This window comes from Oncorhynchus nerka, linkage group LG12 (assembly GCF_034236695.1).
Source record: "Oncorhynchus nerka isolate Pitt River linkage group LG12, Oner_Uvic_2.0, whole genome shotgun sequence".
NCBI lineage: Eukaryota > Metazoa > Chordata > Actinopteri > Salmoniformes > Salmonidae > Oncorhynchus > Oncorhynchus nerka.
Window position 1 is genome coordinate 86,911,828 of NC_088407.1, and position 19,525 is coordinate 86,931,352.

Below are 19,525 nucleotides of genomic sequence, written 5' to 3' on the forward strand. Positions count from 1 at the left end.
CTCTCAACCATCTTCATGAGGTAGTCACCTGGAATGCATTTCAATTAACAGATGTGAATTTCTTTCCTTCTTAATGCGTTTGAGCCAATCCATTGTGTTGTGACAAGCTAGGGTTGGATGTAAAACACACCGCCAGGCTGTGTAAGGGGTTCCCGAGTGGCACAGCGGTCTAAGGCACTGCATCTCAGTGCTAGAGGCATCATTACAGACCCTGGTTTGATTCCAGGTTGTATCACAACCAGCTGAGATTGGGAGTTTCCCATAGGGTGGCACACAATTGGCCCAGCATCGTCCGGGTTAGGGTTTGGCCGTGGTAAGCCATCGTTGTAAATAATAATTTGTTCTTAACTGACTTGCCTAGTTAAATAAAGGTTCAATTAATTAATTAATTAATTAATTAATTAATGAAAGGGCTATTTGACCAAGGAGAGTGATGGAGTGCTGCATCGGATTACCTGGCCTCCACCTAATTGAGATAGTTTGGGATGAGTTGGACCACAGAGTGAAGGAAAAGCAGCCAACAAGTGCTCAACATTATGTGGGAACTCCTTCAAGACTGTTGGAAAAGCATTCCAGGTCAAGCTGGTTGAGAGAATGCCAAGAGTGTGCAAAGGGTGGCTATTTGAAGAATCTCAAATATGAAATATATTTTGATTTGTTTAACACTTTTTGGGGGGGGTTACTACATGATTCCATATGTGTTATTTCATTATTTTGATGTCTTCACTATTATTCTACAATGTAGAAAATAGTTTCCCAAAAAAAAAAAAAAAAAACTTGAATGAGTAGGTGTGTCCAAACTTGACTGGTACTGTATGTATTAGAACGGACTCTACTGAGCCCAGTGGCGGTCTGTGCTGTTTAAGATGAGTATGGCCTTATTTCTATTACATCATATTGGATGACTGTCCATTCATATTCCATTCAACCAGTTCAATGTAACAGTGACAGGTTTAGGGTTAGAGGTCGACGGGTTTAGGGTTAGAGGTCGACGGATAATGTTTTTTCAACGCCGATACCAATTTATTGGAAGACCCCAAAAAAAGCTGATACCGAATAAAAACAATTTGTGCGTGTAATAATGACAATTACAACAATCCTGAATGAACAATGAACACTTTTTTATTTTAACTTAATATAATACATCAAATCTATGAAACGTGTTCAATTTGGTTTAAATATAATGCAAAAACAAAGTGTTGGAGAAGAAAGTAAAAGTGCAATATGTGCCATGTAAAAAATCGAACGTTTCAGTTCCTTGCTCAGAACATGAGAACATATGAAAGCTGGTGGTTCAATATTCCCAGTTCGTCAATTTCCCAGTTAAGATGTTTTAGGTTGTAGTTATTATAGGAATTATGACACGCCAACTATTTCTCTCTATACCATTTGTATTTCATACCTTTGACTATTGGATGTTCTAATAGGTACTTTAGCCTAATCTCAGGAGTTGATAGGCTTGAAGTCATAAACAGCGCTGTGCTTCTAGCATTGCTAAGAGCTGCTGGCAAACGCAGTAAAGTGCTGTTTGAATGAATGTTTATGATCCTGCTGCTGCCTACCACCGCTCAGTCAGACTGCTCTATCAAATCATAGACTTAATTATAATATAATAAACACACAGAAATACATGCCTTATGTCATTAATATGGTCAAATCCGGAAACTATCATTTCGAAAATAAAACGTTCATTCTTTCAGTGAAATATGGAACCGTTCTGTATTTTATCTAACGGGTGGCATCCATCAGTCTAAATATTCCTGTTACATTGTACAACCTTCAATGTTATGTCATAATTATGTACAATTCTGGCAAATTAATGGTCTTTGTTAGGAAGAAACGCATTTCACAACGAGCCAGGCGGCCCAAACTGCTGCATATACTCTGACTGCCTGCACTGAACGCAAGAGAAGTGACACAATTTCCCTAGTTAATATTTCCTGCTAACATGAATTTCTTTGAACTACATATGCAGGTTTAAAGATATATATACTTGTGTATTGATTTTAAGAAAGGCATTGATGTTTATGGTTAGGTACATTTGTGCATTGTACTTTTTTTTGTGAATGTGCTTTTGTTAAATCACCCTTTTTGGCGAAGTTGAAGTAGGCTGTGATTCGATGATAAATTAACAGGCACCGCATTGATTATATGCAACGCAGGACAAGCTAGTTAAACTAGTAATATCATCAACCATGTGTAGTTAACTAGTGATTATGTGAAGATTGATTGTTTTTTATAAGATACGTTTAATGCTAGCTGGCAACTTACCTTGGCTCCTTGCTGCCACAAGGTCCTTTTGACGCTGCACTCTTGTAACAGGTGGTCAGCCTGCCACACAGTCTCCTCGTATATCGCAATGTAATCGGCCATAATCGGCGTCCAAAAAGGCAGAGGGGGCGGCAGGGTAGCCTAGTGGTTAGAGCGTTGGACTAGTAACCGGAAGGTTGCGAGTTCAAACCCCCGAGCTGACAAGGTACAAATCTGTCGTTCTGCCCCTGAACAGGCAGTTAACCCACTGTTCCCAGGCCGTCATTGAAAATAAGAATGTGTTCTTAACTGACTTGCCTGGTTAAATAAAGGTAAAAAAAAATTAACGATTTTGTTTTGAGCACTTGAAATCGGCCCTAATTAATCGGCCATGCCGATTTAATCGGTCGACCTCTGTTTAGGATACTATATGATACTCTAATTGTCCCTATACCCATCATGAGATTGCTACAACCTAGCCTACGAACGAAAGTTTACAACGTAGGTACACACAGGTCAAGAGAACAGTCGACTAAGTTGTGTATGTATTAGGACAGAGGCTTGTTTACAAACATTCAGTCAAGTTTACCAACATTTTGACCGTATACCAAAGCCATTTTCACCCAACCCCTGTGTCAGACCGTTACCGCTAAACCACCGTAATCAGCTAACTGGCTAATCAGAAGCTGCAATGCTGCTGTGATGTGAAATGCTTGGGTTGACTTCATAACCTTCCTGTGCACCTCCATAACCTGAACCTGTGCACCTCCATAACCTGAACCTGTGCACCTCCATAACCTTCCTGTGCACCTCCATAACCTTCCTGTGCACCTCCATAACCTGAACCTGTGCACCTCCATAACCTGAACCTGTGCACCTCCATAACCTGAACCTGTGCACCTCCATAACCTTCCTGTGCACCTCCATAACCTTCCTGTGCACCTCCATAACCTGAACCTGTGCACCTCCATAACCTGAACCTGTGCACCTCCATAACCTGAACCTGTGCACCTCCATAACCTGAACCTGTGCACCTCCATAACCTGAACCTGTGCACCTCCATAACCTGAACCTGTGCACCTCCATAACCTGAACCTGTGCACCTCCATAACCTGAACCTGTGCACCTCCATAACCTGAACCTGTGCACCTCCATAACCTGAACCTGTGCACCTTCATAACCTGAACCTGTGCACCTCCATAACCTTCCTGTGCACCTCCATAACCTGAACCTGTGCACCTCCATAACCTGAACCTGTGCACCTTCATAACCTGAACCTGTGCACCTTCATAACCTGAACCTGTGCACCTTCATAACCTGAACCTGTGCACCTCCATAACCTTCCTGTGCTTCACAAACAGGCTGAACATTCACTATTGTATCCTAGAAGACTGTTCTGAGACTTTTCAGAGAAGTAAAGATTATTGTCCTGCTGCCAAAAAAAATAAAACATCGTAAACGCTGAGGTTCAAATCACCGGTTTAAACACAGAAAATCCCCTTTTTTTGTTAAAACACTGGATTGCATTTCACTTGGCTGAAGAAAAACTGCTGAGTGGAGAGTTTCGTTTTATTTAATGGTCTGCTGTGGCTTTGCCTATTTGGGACAGACAGTGTATCGTTTGAGTGAGCACGACTATATACATAATTAACTACTAACAGATAGCCACATCTGTTGCTCCTGCCAAAATAAATTTAGAGCTGACTGCAAAAATATCCTGGAAAATGGCTTTGAGATGTCCAGGAAGTGGTATGGGTCAAATATGGCTTTGAGATGTCCAGGAAGTGGTATGGGTCAAATATGGCTTTGAGATGTCCAGGAAGTGGGATGGGTCAAATATGGCTTTGAGATGTCCAGGAAGTGGGATGGGTCAAATATGGCTTTGAGATGTCCAGGAAGTGGAATGGGTCAAATATGGCTTTGAGATGTCCAGGAAGTGGGATGGGTCAAATATGGCTTTGAGATGTCCAGGAAGTGGAATGGGTCAAATAATGAGACAACAACCTCCGTATGTGAAGGATGATATCCACTATCTAATGCCTTATCATCTCTTAAGGACTGTGCGGTGTACCGTTTTATGGGGCCGTGTATTTCCATATTAAATGAACATTATGTTCCTCTCTGGCTCCCTGCAGGATGTTGAGGTTATCTTCAGCAACATTTCAGACATTCATGAGCTGACGGTCAAACTTCTGGGGCTGATAGAGGACGCAGTGGAGATGACCGCTGACACTAGCCCTCATCCTCTGGTGGGCAGCTGCTTCGAGGACCTGGCAGAGGTAGGACATCATACACAGCCAGTTCATCAATACAGTACCAGAGGGTTATATTGGGAATCTAGTTCATCAATACAGTACCAGGGTGTTATATTGGGAATCTAGTTCATCAATAAGGTACCAGAATGTTATATTGGGAATCTAGTTCATCAATACAGTACCAGGGTGTTATATTGGGAATCTAGTTCATCAATACTGTACCAGAGGGTTATATTGGGAATCTAGTTCATCAATACTGTACCAGAGGGTTATATTGGGAATCTAGTTCATCAATACTGTACCAGTGTTATATTGGGAATCTAGTTCATCAATACTGTACCAGAGGGTTATATTGGGAATCTAGTTCATCAATACTGTACCAGGGTGTTATATTGGGAATCTAGTTCATCAATACTGTACCAGAGGGTTATATTGGGAGTATATTTCCAGTTAACGGGTGTTGTTCTGCCTGTCATAGGTACCTACAATACCTAGTTCTACATTACACACATTCAGGGACACTTCTAGCCTACTCCTAGATCTCTTCTTTCAACTCCAGGAGCAGGCGTTTGATCCGTATGAGACCCTGTCTCAGGACATCCTGTCCAGACAGTTCCACGAGCACTTCAGCAGCCTGATGGCCCGGCCTACTGTAGGACTATACTTCCAGGTAACACACACACACACACACACGGTACCGGATGGCCAGGCCCACAATAGTACCTCTAGGTAAACATGCAACCTGGCATTGACACAGAGAGATTATTTCAGAGATATACACTGCGTTGGTGTCTTAAACTCTCAACTGGAAGTTAACATGGAGGTTTCAAATATGTTGCATGGTTAATGCAAACAAGGTTATCTGGCTTACCCTTTTCTGATTGGTTGTTCAGTGTCCGTAACGAGGTTCTCGGGCTTACCCTTTTCTGATTGGATGTTCAGTGTCCGTAACGAGGTTCTCGGGCTTACCCTTTTCTGATTGGATGTTCAGTGTCCGTAACGAGGTTCTCGGGCTTACTCCTTTCTGATTGGTTGTTCAGTGTCCGTAACAAGGTTCTCGGGCTTACTCCTTTCTGATTGGATGTTCCGTGTCCATAACGAGGTTCTCGGGCTTACTCCTTTCTGATTGGATGTTCCGTGTCCGTAACTAGGTTCTCGGGCTTACTCCTTTCTGATTGGATGTTGTTCCGTGTTCTCGCTTACTCCTTTCTGATTGGAGGTTCTCAGGCTTACTCCTTTCTGATTGGATGTTCCGTGTCCGTAACGAGGTTCTCAGGCTTACTCCTTTCTGATTGATGTTTGGCTAGGTTCTTCCTTTCTGATTGGATGTTCCGTGTCCGTAACGAGGTTCTCGGGCTTACTCCTTTCTGATTGGCTGTTCCGTGTCCGTAACGAGGTTCTCGGGCTTACTCCTTTCTGATTGGATGTTCCGTGTCCGTAACTAGGTTCTCAGGCTTACTCCTTTCTGATTGGATGTTCCGTGTCCGTAACGAGGTTCTCGGGCTTACTCCTTTCTGATTGGATGTTCCGTGTCCGTAACGAGGTTCTCGGGCGTACCCTTTTCTGATTGGATGTTCCGTGTCCGTAACAGGAGATATTCTAGCTGATGCTAAATTCCCTAAAATGCCTGTGAAGAACATGCTTCCTTTGTAGTTTAGTTAGTTATCCACATTGATCTGTTGTGTTGTTACCTGGACATTCCTCCCCTCAGGAACAGCAGTCAATTATTATACTAAAAACTAATGCCGCCCGGCACCTATTCAAAACCGTGTTTGATGTTGTATTCCATCTGAGAGCGTTGAGACAGGCAGCATAAATCAGGGCTAGATAACGCGTAAGGCTGGTAGTGTTTCCAAGTGAGGTCACTGGGAAAACTTGCCTTTTTTAAATATAGTTGATGAAGAGTGAGCCTCTTTGTGGTCCTGTGATGCTCTATGTTCTGATGGAAACGTCCTTCCTGGTTCTGGTCCTTTGTTGTTAGCCTCTGGCCTGCTTCTCTGGGCTGTCTAGCCTCAGAGCCTCTGTCTGGCCTGCTTCTCTGGGCGGGAGGGGGGAGCGGAGGGGAGACCGGAGGTTACTCTGTCCAGTCATCCCTTCATCAGGTTACTCTGCCCAGTCTACCACAGTCATCTCTTCATCAGGTTACTCTGCCCAGTCCACCAGTCATCCCATCATCAGGTTACTCTGCCCAGTCCACCAGTCATCCCTTCATCAGGTTACTCTGCCCAGTCTACCACAGTCATCCCTTCATCAGGTTACTATGCCCAGTCCACCAGTCATCCCATCATCAGGTTACTCTGCCCAGTCCACCAGTCATCCCTTCATCAGGTTACTCTGCCCAGTCTACCACAGTCATCCCTTCATCGGGTTACTCTGCCCAGTCCACCACAGTCATCTCTTCATCAGGTTACTCTGCCCAGTCCACCACAGTCATCCCTTCATCAGGTTACTCTGCCCAGTCATCCCTTCATCAGGTTACTCTGCCCAGTCCACCAGTCATCCCTTCATCAGGTTACTCTGCCCAGTCCACCACAGTCATCCCTTCATCAGGTTACTCTGCCCAGCCCACCACAGTCATCCCTTCATCAGGTTACTCTGCCCAGTCCACCAGTCATCCCTTCATCAGGTTACTCTGCCCAGTCCACCAGTCATCCCTTCATCAGGTTACTCTGCCCAGTCCACCAGTCATCCCTTCATCAGGTTACTCTGCCCAGTCTACCACAGTCATCCCTTCATCAGGTTACTCTGCCCAGTCCACCACAGTCATCCCTTCATCAGGTTACTCTGCCCAGTCCACCAGTCATCCCTTCATCAGGTTACTCTGCCCAGTCCACCAGTCATCCCATCATCAGGTTACTCTGCCCAGTCCACCAGTCATCCCTTCATCGGGTTACTCTGCCCAGTCCACCAGTCATCCCATCATCGGGTTACTCTGCCCAGTCCACCAGTCATCCCATCATCAGGTTACTCTGCCCAGTCCACCAGTCATCCCTTCATCGGGTTACTCTGCCCAGTCCACCAAAGTCATCTCTTCATCAGGTTACTCTGCCCAGTCCACCAGTCATCCCTTCATCAGGTTACTCTGCCCAGTCCACCACAGCCATCTCTTCATCAGGTTACTCTGCCCAGTCCACCAGTCATCCCTTCATCAGGTTACTCTGCCCAGTCCACCACAGTCATCCCTTCATCAGGTTAATCTGTCCAGTCCACCAGTCATCCCTTCATCAGGTTACTCTGCCAAGTCCACCACAGTCATCTCTTCATCAGGTTACTCTGCCCAGTCCACCAGTCATCCCTTCATCAGGTTACTCTGCCCAGTCCACCACAGTCATCCCTTCATCAGGTTACTCTGCCCAGCCCACCACAGTCATCCCTTCATCAGGTTACTCTGTCCAGTCCACCAGTCATCCCTTCATCAGGTTACTCTGCCCAGTCCACCATAGTCATCCCTTCATCAGGTTACTCTGCCCAGTCCACCACAGTCATCCCTTCATCAGGTTACTCTACCCAGTCATGCCTTCATCAGGTTACTCTGCCCAGTCTACCACAGTCATCCCTTCATCAGGTTACTCTGCCCAGTCCACCACAGTCATCCCTTCATCAGGTTACTCTGCCCAGTCCACCAGTCATCCCTTCATCAGGTTACTCTGCCCAGCCCACCACAGTCATCCCTTCATCAGGTTACTCTGCCCAGCCCACCACAGTCATCCCTTCATCAGGTTACTCTGCCCAGTCCACCAGTCATCCCTTCATCAGGTTACTCTGCCCAGTCCACCAGTCATCCATTCATCAGGTTACTCTGCCCAGTCCACCAGTCATCCCTTCATCAGGTTACTCTGCCCAGTCCACCATAGTCATCCCTTCATCAGGTTACTCTACCCAGTCATCCCTTCATCAGGTTACTCTGCCCAGTCTACCACAGTCATCCCTTCATCAGGTTACTCTGCCCAGTCCACCACAGTCATCCCTTCATCAGGTTACTCTACCCAGTCATCCCTTCATCAGGTTACTCTGCCCAGTCCACCACAGTCATCCCTTCATCAGGTTACTCTGCCCAGTCCACCAGTCATCCCTTCATCGGGTTACTCTGCCCAGTCCACCACAGTCATCTCTTCATCAGGTTACTCTGCCCAGTCCACCACAGTCATCCCTTCATCAGGTTACTCTGCCCAGCCCACCACAGTCATCCCTTCATCAGGTTACTCTGCCCAGCCCACCACAGTCATCCCTTCATCAGGTTACTCTGCCCAGTCCACCAGTCATCCCTTCATCAGGTTACTCTGCCCAGTCCACCAGTCATCCCTTCATCAGGTTACTCTGCCCAGTCCACCAGTCATCCCTTCATCAGGTTACTCTGCCCAGTCCACCATAGTCATCCCTTCATCAGGTTACTCTACCCAGTCATCCCTTCATCAGGTTACTCTGCCCAGTCCACCACAGTCATCCCTTCATCAGGTTACTCTGCCCAGTCCACCACAGTCATCCCTTCATCAGGTTAATCTGTCCAGTCCACCAGTCATCCCTTCATCAGGTTACTCTGCCAAGTCCACCAGTCATCCCTTCATCGGGTTACTCTGCCCAGTCCACCAGTCATCCCATCATCAGGTTACTCTGCCCAGTCCACCAGTCATCCCTTCATCGGGTTACTCTGCCCAGTCCACCACAGCCATCTCTTCATCAGGTTACTCTGCCCAGTCCACCAGTCATCCCTTCATCAGGTTACTCTGCCCAGTCCACCACAGTCATCCCTTCATCAGGTTACTCTGCCAAGTCCACCACAGTCATCTCTTCATCAGGTTACTCTGCCCAGTCCACCAGTCATCCCTTCATCAGGTTACTCTGCCCAGTCCACCACAGTCATCCCTTCATCAGGTTACTCTGCCCAGCCCACCACAGTCATCCCTTCATCAGGTTACTCTGCCCAGTCCACCAGTCATCCCTTCATCAGGTTACTCTGCCCAGTCCACCAGTCATCCCTTCATCAGGTTACTCTGCCCAGTCCACCAGTCATCCCTTCATCAGGTTACTCTGCCCAGTCCACCACAGTCATCCCTTCATCAGGTTACTCTACCCAGTCATCCCTTCATCAGGTTACTCTGCCCAGTCTACCACAGTCATCCCTTCATCAGGTTACTCTGCCCAGTCCACCACAGTCATCCCTTCATCAGGTTACTCTGCCCAGTCCACCAGTCATCCCTTCATCAGGTTACTCTGCCCAGTCCACCACAGTCATCTCTTCATCAGGTTACTCTGCCCAGTCCACCACAGTCATCCCTTCATCAGGTTACTCTGCCCAGCCCACCACAGTCATCCCTTCATCAGGTTACTCTGCCCAGCCCACCACAGTCATCCCTTCATCAGGTTACTCTGCCCAGTCCACCAGTCATCCCTTCATCAGGTTACTCTGCCCAGTCCACCAGTCATCCCTTCATCAGGTTACTCTGCCCAGTCCACCAGTCATCCCTTCATCAGGTTACTCTGCCCAGTCCCCAGTCATCCCTTCATCAGGTTACTCTACCCAGTCATCCCTTCATCAGGTTACTCTGCCCAGTCTACCACAGTCATCCCTTCATCAGGTTACTCTGCCCAGTCCACCACAGTCATCCCTTCATCAGGTTACTCTGCCCAGTCCACCAGTCATCCCTTCATCAGGTTACTCTGCCCAGTCCACCAGTCATCCCATCATCAGGTTACTCTGCCCAGTCCACCAGTCATCCCTTCATCGGGTTACTCTGCCCAGTCCACCACAGTCATCCCTTCATCAGGTTACTCTGTCCAGTCCACCAGTCATCCCTTCATCGGGATACTCTGCCCAGTCCACCACAGTCATCTCTTCATCAGGTTACTCTGCCCAGTCCACCAGTCATCCCTTCATCAGGTTAATCTGTCCAGTCCACCAGTCATCCCTTCATCAGGTTACTCTGCCAAGTCCACCACAGTCATCTCTTCATCAGGTTACTCTGCCCAGTCCACCACAGTCATCCCTTCATCAGGTTACTCTGCCCAGTCCACCATAGTCATCCCTTCATCAGGTTACTCTGCCCAGTCCACCACAGTCATCCCTTCATCAGGTTACTCTGCCCAGTCCACCACAGTCATCTCTTCATCAGGTTACTCTGCCCAGTCCACCAGTCATCCCTTCATCAGGTTACTCTGCCCAGTCCACCACAGTCATCCCTTCATCAGGTTACTCTGCCCAGTCCACCACAGTCATCCCTTCATCAGGTTACTCTGCCCAGTCCACCAGTCATCCCTTCATCAGGTTACTCTGCCCAGTCCACCAGTCATCCCATCATCAGGTTACTCTGCCCAGTCCACCAGTCATCCCTTCATCGGGTTACTCTGCCCAGTCCACCACAGTCATCCCTTCATCAGGTTACTCTGTCCAGTCCACCAGTCATCCCTTCATCGGGATACTCTGCCCAGTCCACCACAGTCATCTCTTCATCAGGTTACTCTGCCCAGTCCACCAGTCATCCCTTCATCAGGTTACTCTGCCCAGTCCACCAGTCATCCCTTCATCAGGTTACTCTGCCCAGTCCACCACAGTCATCCCTTCATCAGGTTACTCTGCCCAGTCCACCAGTCATCCCTTCATCAGGTTACTCTGCCCAGTCCACCATAGTCATCCCTTCATCAGGTTACTCTGCCCAGTCCACCACAGTCATCCCTTCATCAGGTTACTCTGCCCAGTCCACCAGTCATCCCTTCATCAGGTTACTCTGCCCAGTCCACCAGTCATCCCTTCATCAGGTTACTCTGCCCAGTCCACCACAGTCATCCCTTCATCAGGTTACTCTGCCCAGTCCACCAGTCATCCCTTCATCAGGTTACTCTGCCCAGTCCACCAGTCATCCCTTCATCAGGTTACTCTGCCCAGTCCACCCAGTCATCCCTTCATCAGGTTACTCTGCCCAGTCCACCACAGTCATCCCTTCATCAGGTTACTCTGCCCAGTCCACCACAGTCATCCCTTCATCAGGTTACTCTGCCCAGTCCACCACAGTCATCCCTTCATCAGGTTACTCTGCCCAGTCCACCACAGTCATCCCTTCATCAGGTTACTCTGCCCAGTCCACCAGTCATCCCTTCATCAGGTTACTCTGCCCAGTCCACAGTCATCCCTTCATCAGGTTACTCTGCCCAGTCCACCAGTCATCCCTTCATCAGGTTACTCTGCCCAGTCCACCACAGTCATCCCTTCATCAGGTTACTCTGCCCAGTCCACCAGTCATCCCTTCATCAGGTTACTCTGCCCAGTCCACCAGTCATCCCTTCATCAGGTTACTCTGCCCAGTCCACCAGTCATCCCTTCATCAGGTTACTCTGCCCAGTCCCCAGTCATCCCTTCATCAGGTTACTCTGCCCAGTCTACCACAGTCATCCCTTCATCAGGTTACTCTGCCCAGTCCACCACAGTCATCCCTTCATCAGGTTACTCTGCCCAGTCATCCCTTCATCAGGTTACTCTGCCCAGTCCACCCAGTCATCCCTTCATCAGGTTACTCTGCCCAGTCCACAGTCATCTCTTCATCAGGTTACTCTGCCCAGTCCACCAGTCATCCCTTCATCAGGTTACTCTGCCCAGTCCACCACAGTCATCCCTTCATCAGGTTACTCTGCCCAGTCCACCAGTCATCCCTTCATCAGGTTACTCTGCCCAGTCCACCAGTCATCCCTTCATCGGGTTACTCTGCCCAGTCCACACAGTCATCCCTTCATCAGGTTACTCTGCCCAGTCCACCAGTCATCCCTTCATCAGGTTACTCTGCCCAGTCCACCACAGTCATCCCTTCATCAGGTTACTCTGCCCAGTCCACCAGTCATCCCTTCATCAGGTTACTCTGCCCAGTCCACCAGTCATCCCTTCATCAGGTTACTCTGCCCAGTCCACCACAGTCATCCCTTCATCAGGTTACTCTGCCCAGTCCACCACAGTCATCCCTTCATCAGGTTACTCTGCCCAGTCCACCCAGTCATCCCTTCATCAGGTTACTCTGCCCAGTCCACCACAGTCATCCCTTCATCAGGTTACTCTGCCCAGTCCACCACAGTCATCCTTCATCAGGTTACTCTGCCCAGTCCACCAGTCATCCCTTCATCAGGTTACTCTGCCCAGTCCACCACAGTCATCCCTTCATCAGGTTACTCTGCCCAGTCCACCAGTCATCCCTTCATCAGGTTACTCTGCCCAGTCCACCAGTCATCCCTTCATCAGGTTACTCTGCCCAGTCCACCAGTCATCCCTTCATCAGGTTACTCTGCCCAGTCCACCACAGTCATCCCTTCATCAGGTTACTCTACCCAGTCATCCCTTCATCAGGTTACTCTGCCCAGTCCACCACAGTCATCCCTTCATCAGGTTACTCTGCCCAGTCCACCACAGTCATCTCTTCATCAGGTTACTCTGCCCAGTCCACCAGTCATCCCTTCATCAGGTTACTCTGCCCAGTCCACACAGTCATCCCTTCATCAGGTTACTCTGCCCAGTCCACCACAGTCATCCCTTCATCAGGTTACTCTGCCCAGTCCACCAGTCATCCCTTCATCAGGTTACTCTGCCCAGTCCACCACAGTCATCCCTTCATCAGGTTACTCTGCCCAGTCCACCAGTCATCCCTTCATCAGGTTACTCTGCCCAGTCCACCAGTCATCCCTTCATCAGGTTACTCTGCCCAGTCCACCAGTCATCCCTTCATCAGGTTACTCTGTCCACCCAGTCATCCCTTCATCAGGTTACTCTGCCCAGTACCACAGTCATCCCTTCATCAGGTTACTCTGCCCAGTCCACCACAGTCATCCCTTCATCAGGTTACTCTACCCAGTCCATCCAGTCATCCCTTCATCAGGTTACTCTGCCCAGTCCACCACAGTCATCCCTTCATCAGGTTACTCTGCCCAGTCCACCACAGTCATCTCTTCATCAGGTTACTCTGCCCAGTCCACCAGTCATCCCTTCATCAGGTTACTCTGCCCAGTCCACCACAGTCATCCCTTCATCAGGTTACTCTGCCCAGTCCACCAGTCATCCCTTCATCAGGTTACTCTGCCCAGTCCACCAGTCATCCCTTCATCAGGTTACTCTGCCCAGCCCACCACAGTCATCCCTTCATCAGGTTACTCTGCCCAGTCCACCAGTCATCCCTTCATCAGGTTACTCTGCCCAGTCCACCAGTCATCCCTTCATCAGGTTACTCTGCCCAGTCCACCAGTCATCCCTTCATCAGGTTACTCTGCCCAGTCCACCACAGTCATCCCTTCATCAGGTTACTCTACCCAGTCATGCCTTCATCAGGTTACTCTGCCCAGTCTACCACAGTCATCCCTTCATCAGGTTACTCTTCCCAGTCCACCACAGTCATCCCTTCATCAGGTTACTCTGCCCAGTCCACCAGTCATCCCTTCATCGGGTTACTCTGCCCAGTCCACCACAGTCATCTCTTCATCAGGTTACTCTGCCCAGTCCACCACAGTCATCCCTTCATCAGGTTACTCTGCCCAGCCCACCACAGTCATCCCTTCATCAGGTTACTCTGCCCAGCCCACCACAGTCATCCCTTCATCAGGTTACTCTGCCCAGTCCACCAGTCATCCCTTCATCAGGTTACTCTGCCCAGTCCACCAGTCATCCCTTCATCAGGTTACTCTGCCCAGTCCACCATAGTCATCCCTTCATCAGGTTACTCTGCCCAGTCCACCCAGTCATCCCTTCATCAGGTTACTCTGCCCAGTCTACCACAGTCATCCCTTCATCAGGTTACTCTGCCCAGTCCACCACAGTCATCCCTTCATCAGGTTACTCTACCCAGTCATCCCTTCATCAGGTTACTCTGCCCAGTCTACCACAGTCATCCCTTCATCAGGTTACTCTGCCCAGTCCACCACAGTCATCCCTTCATCAGGTTACTCTGCCCAGTCCACCAGTCATCCCTTCATCAGGTTACTCTGCCCAGTCCACCAGTCATCCCATCATCAGGTTACTCTGCCCAGTCCACCAGTCATCCCTTCATCGGGTTACTCTGCCCAGTCCACCACAGTCATCCCTTCATCAGGTTACTCTGTCCAGTCCACCAGTCATCCCTTCATCGGGATACTCTGCCCAGTCCACCACAGTCATCTCTTCATCAGGTTACTCTGCCCAGTCCACCAGTCATCCCTTCATCAGGTTACTCTGCCCAGTCCACCACAGTCATCCCTTCATCAGGTTACTCTGCCCAGTCCACCACAGTCATCTCTTCATCAGGTTACTCTGCCCAGTCCACCACAGTCATCCCTTCATCAGGTTACTCTGCCCAGTCCACCATAGTCATCCCTTCATCAGGTTACTCTGCCCAGTCCACCACAGTCATCCCTTCATCAGGTTACTCTGCCCAGTCCACCACAGTCATCCCTTCATCAGGTTACTCTGCCCAGTCCACCAGTCATCCCTTCATCAGGTTACTCTGCCCAGTCCACCACAGTCATCCCTTCATCAGGTTACTCTGCCCAGTCCACCAGTCATCCCTTCATCAGGTTACTCTGCCCAGTCCACCAGTCATCCCTTCATCAGGTTACTCTGCCCAGTCCACCATAGTCATCCCTTCATCAGGTTACTCTGCCCAGTCCACCACAGTCATCCCTTCATCAGGTTACTCTACCCAGTCATCCCTTCATCAGGTTACTCTGCCCAGTCTACCACAGTCATCCCTTCATCAGGTTACTCTGCCCAGTCCACCACAGTCATCCCTTCATCAGGTTACTCTGCCCAGTCCACCAGTCATCCCTTCATCAGGTTACTCTGCCCAGTCCACCAGTCATCCCTTCATCGGGATACTCTGCCCAGTCCACCACAGTCATCTCTTCATCAGGTTACTCTGCCCAGTCCACCAGTCATCCCTTCATCAGGTTACTCTGCCCAGTCCACCACAGTCATCCCTTCATCAGGTTAATCTGTCCAGTCCACCAGTCATCCCTTCATCAGGTTACTCTGCCCAGTCCACCAGTCATCCCTTCATCAGGTTACTCTGCCCAGTCCACCATAGTCATCCCTTCATCAGGTTACTCTACCCAGTCATCCCTTCATCAGGTTACTCTGCCCAGTCTACCACAGTCATCCCTTCATCAGGTTACTCTGCCCAGTCCACCACAGTCATCCCTTCATCAGGTTACTCTACCCAGTCATCCCTTCATCAGGTTACTCTGCCCAGTCTACCACAGTCATCCCTTCATCAGGTTACTCTGCCCAGTCCACCACAGTCATCCCTTCATCAGGTTACTCTGCCCAGTCCACCAGTCATCCCTTCATCAGGTTACTCTGCCCAGTCCACCAGTCATCCCATCATCAGGTTACTCTGCCCAGTCCACCAGTCATCCCTTCATCGGGTTACTCTGCCCAGTCCACCACAGTCATCCCTTCATCAGGTTACTCTGCCCAGTCCACCACAGTCATCTCTTCATCAGGTTACTCTGCCCAGTCCACCAGTCATCCCTTCATCAGGTTACTCTGCCCAGTCCACCAGTCATCCCTTCATCAGGTTACTCTGCCCAGTCCACCAGTCATCCCTTCATCGGGTTACTCTGCCCAGTCCACCACAGTCATCCCTTCATCGGGATACTCTGCCCAGTCCACCACAGTCATCTCTTCATCAGGTTACTCTGCCCAGTCCACCACAGTCATCCCTTCATCAGGTTACTCTGCCCAGTCCACCATAGTCATCCCTTCATCAGGTTACTCTGCCCAGTCCACCACAGTCATCCCTTCATCAGGTTACTCTGCCCAGTCCACCACAGTCATCTCTTCATCAGGTTACTCTGCCCAGTCCACCAGTCATCCCTTCATCAGGTTACTCTGCCCAGTCCACCACAGTCATCCCTTCATCAGGTTACTCTGCCCAGTCCACCAGTCATCCCTTCATCAGGTTACTCTGCCCAGTCCACCAGTCATCCCTTCATCAGGTTACTCTGCCCAGTCCACCATAGTCATCCCTTCATCAGGTTACTCTGCCCAGTCCACCACAGTCATCCCTTCATCAGGTTACTCTACCCAGTCATCCCTTCATCAGGTTACTCTGCCCAGTCTACCACAGTCATCCCTTCATCAGGTTACTCTGCCCAGTCCACCAGTCATCCCTTCATCAGGTTACTCTGCCCAGTCCACCAGTCATCCCTTCATCAGGTTACTCTGCCCAGTCCACCACAGTCATCCCTTCATCAGGTTACTCTGCCCAGTCCACCACAGTCATCCCTTCATCAGGTTACTCTGCCCAGTCCACCACAGTCATCCCTTCATCAGGTTAATCTGTCCAGTCCACCAGTCATCCCTTCATCAGGTTACTCTGCCAAGTCCACCACAGTCATCCCTTCATCAGGTTACTCTGCCCAGTCCACCAGTCATCCCTTCATCAGGTTACTCTGCCCAGTCCACCAGTCATCCCTTCATCAGGTTACTCTGCCCAGTCCACCAGTCATCCCATCATCAGGTTACTCTGCCCAGTCCACCAGTCATCCCTTCATCGGGTTACTCTGCCCAGTCCACCACAGTCATCCCTTCATCAGGTTACTCTGTCCAGTCCACCAGTCATCCCTTCATCGGGATACTCTGCCCAGTCCACCACAGTCATCTCTTCATCAGGTTACTCTGCCCAGTCCACCAGTCATCCCTTCATCAGGTTAATCTGTCCAGTCCACCAGTCATCCCTTCATCAGGTTACTCTGCCCAGTCCACCACAGTCATCCCTTCATCAGGTTACTCTGCCCAGTCCACCACAGTCATCCCTTCATCAGGTTACTCTGCCCAGTCCACCAGTCATCCCTTCATCAGGTTACTCTGCCCAGTCCACCACAGTCATCCCTTCATCAGGTTACTCTGCCCAGTCCACCAGTCATCCTTCATCAGGTTACTCTGCCCAGTCCACCAGTCATCCCTTCATCAGGTTACTCTGCCCAGTCCACCATAGTCATCCCTTCATCAGGTTACTCTGCCCAGTCCACCACAGTCATCCCTTCATCAGGTCCACCCAGTCATCCCTTCATCAGGTTACTCTGCCCAGTCCACCACAGTCATCCCTTCATCAGGTTACTCTGCCCAGTCCACCACAGTCATCTCTTCATCAGGTTACTCTGCCCAGTCCACCAGTCATCCCTTCATCAGGTTACTCTGCCCAGTCCACCACAGTCATCCCTTCATCAGGTTACTCTGCCCAGTCCACCAGTCATCCCTTCATCAGGTTACTCTGCCCAGTCCACCAGTCATCCCTTCATCAGGTTACTCTGCCCAGCCCACCACAGTCATCCCTTCATCAGGTTACTCTGCCCAGTCCACCAGTCATCCCTTCATCAGGTTACTCTGCCCAGTCCACCAGTCATCCCTTCATCAGGTTACTCTGCCCAGTCCACCAGTCATCCCTTCATCAGGTTACTCTGCCCAGTCCACCACAGTCATCCCTTCATCAGGTCTACCCAGTCATGCCTTCATCAGGTTACTCTGCCCAGTCCACCACAGTCATCCCTTCATCAGGTTACTCTGCCCAGTCCACCACAGTCATCCCTTCATCAGGTTACTCTGCCCAGTCCACCAGTCATCCCTTCATCAGGTTACTCTGCCCAGTCCACAGTCATCTCTTCATCAGGTTACTCTGCCCAGTCCACCACAGTCATCCCTTCATCAGGTTACTCTGCCCAGCCCACCACAGTCATCCCTTCATCAGGTTACTCTGCCCAGTCCACCACAGTCATCCCTTCATCAGGTTACTCTGCCCAGTCCACCAGTCATCCCTTCATCAGGTTACTCTGCCCAGTCCACCAGTCATCCCTTCATCAGGTTACTCTGCCCAGTCCACCATAGTCATCCTTCATCCAGTCATCCCTTCATCGGGTTACTCTGCCCAGTCTACCACAGTCATCCCTTCATCAGGTTACTCTGCCCAGTCCACCACAGTCATCCCTTCATCAGGTTACTCTCAGTCATCCCTTCATCAGGTCCACCACAGTCATCCCTTCATCAGGTTACTCTGCCCAGTCCACCACAGTCATCCCTTCATCAGGTTACTCTGCCCAGTCCACCAGTCATCCCTTCATCAGGTTACTCTGCCCAGTCCACCAGTCATCCCATCATCAGGTTACTCTGCCCAGTCCACCAGTCATCCCTTCATCAGGTTACTCTGCCCAGTCCACCACAGTCATCCCTTCATCAGGTTACTCTGCCCAGTCCACCAGTCATCCCTTCATCAGGTTACTCTGCCCAGTCCACCACAGTCATCCTTCATCAGGTTACTCTGCCCAGTCCACCAGTCATCCCTTCATCAGGTTAATCTGCCCAGTCCACCAGTCATCCCTTCATCAGGTTACTCTGCCAGTCCACCACAGTCATCTCTTCATCAGGTTACTCTGCCCAGTCCACCACAGTCATCCCTTCATCAGGTTACTCTGCCCAGTCCACCATAGTCATCCCTTCATCAGGTTACTCTGCCCAGTCCACCACAGTCATCCCTTCATCAGGTTACTCTGCCCAGTCCACCACAGTCATCTCTTCATCAGGTTACTCTGCCCAGTCCACCAGTCATCCCTTCATCAGGTTACTCTGCCCAGTCCACCACAGTCATCCCTTCATCAGGTTACTCTGCCCAGTCCACCAGTCATCCCTTCATCAGGTTACTCTGCCCAGTCCACCAGTCATCCCTTCATCAGGTTACTCTGCCCAGTCCACCATAGTCATCCCTTCATCAGGTTACTCTGCCCAGTCCACCACAGTCATCCCTTCATCAGGTTACTCTACCCAGTCATCCCTTCATCAGGTTACTCTGCCCAGTCCACCACAGTCATCCCTTCATCAGGTTACTCTGCCCAGTCCACCACAGTCATCCCTTCATCAGGTTACTCTGCCCAGTCCACCAGTCATCCCTTCATCAGGTTACTCTGCCCAGTCCACCAGTCATCCCTTCATCAGGTTACTCTGCCCAGCCCACCACAGTCATCCCTTCATCAGGTTACTCTGCCCAGTCCACCAGTCATCCCTTCATCAGGTTACTCTGCCCAGTCCACCA

General features: G+C 49.8%; 1 pseudogene; it reads left to right on the forward strand.

Annotated features, from left to right (window-relative positions):
• LOC115115841 (son of sevenless homolog 2-like) overlaps positions 1 to 19,525 on the forward strand; it is a 64,902-nt pseudogene that overhangs the window by 20,234 nt on the left and 25,143 nt on the right.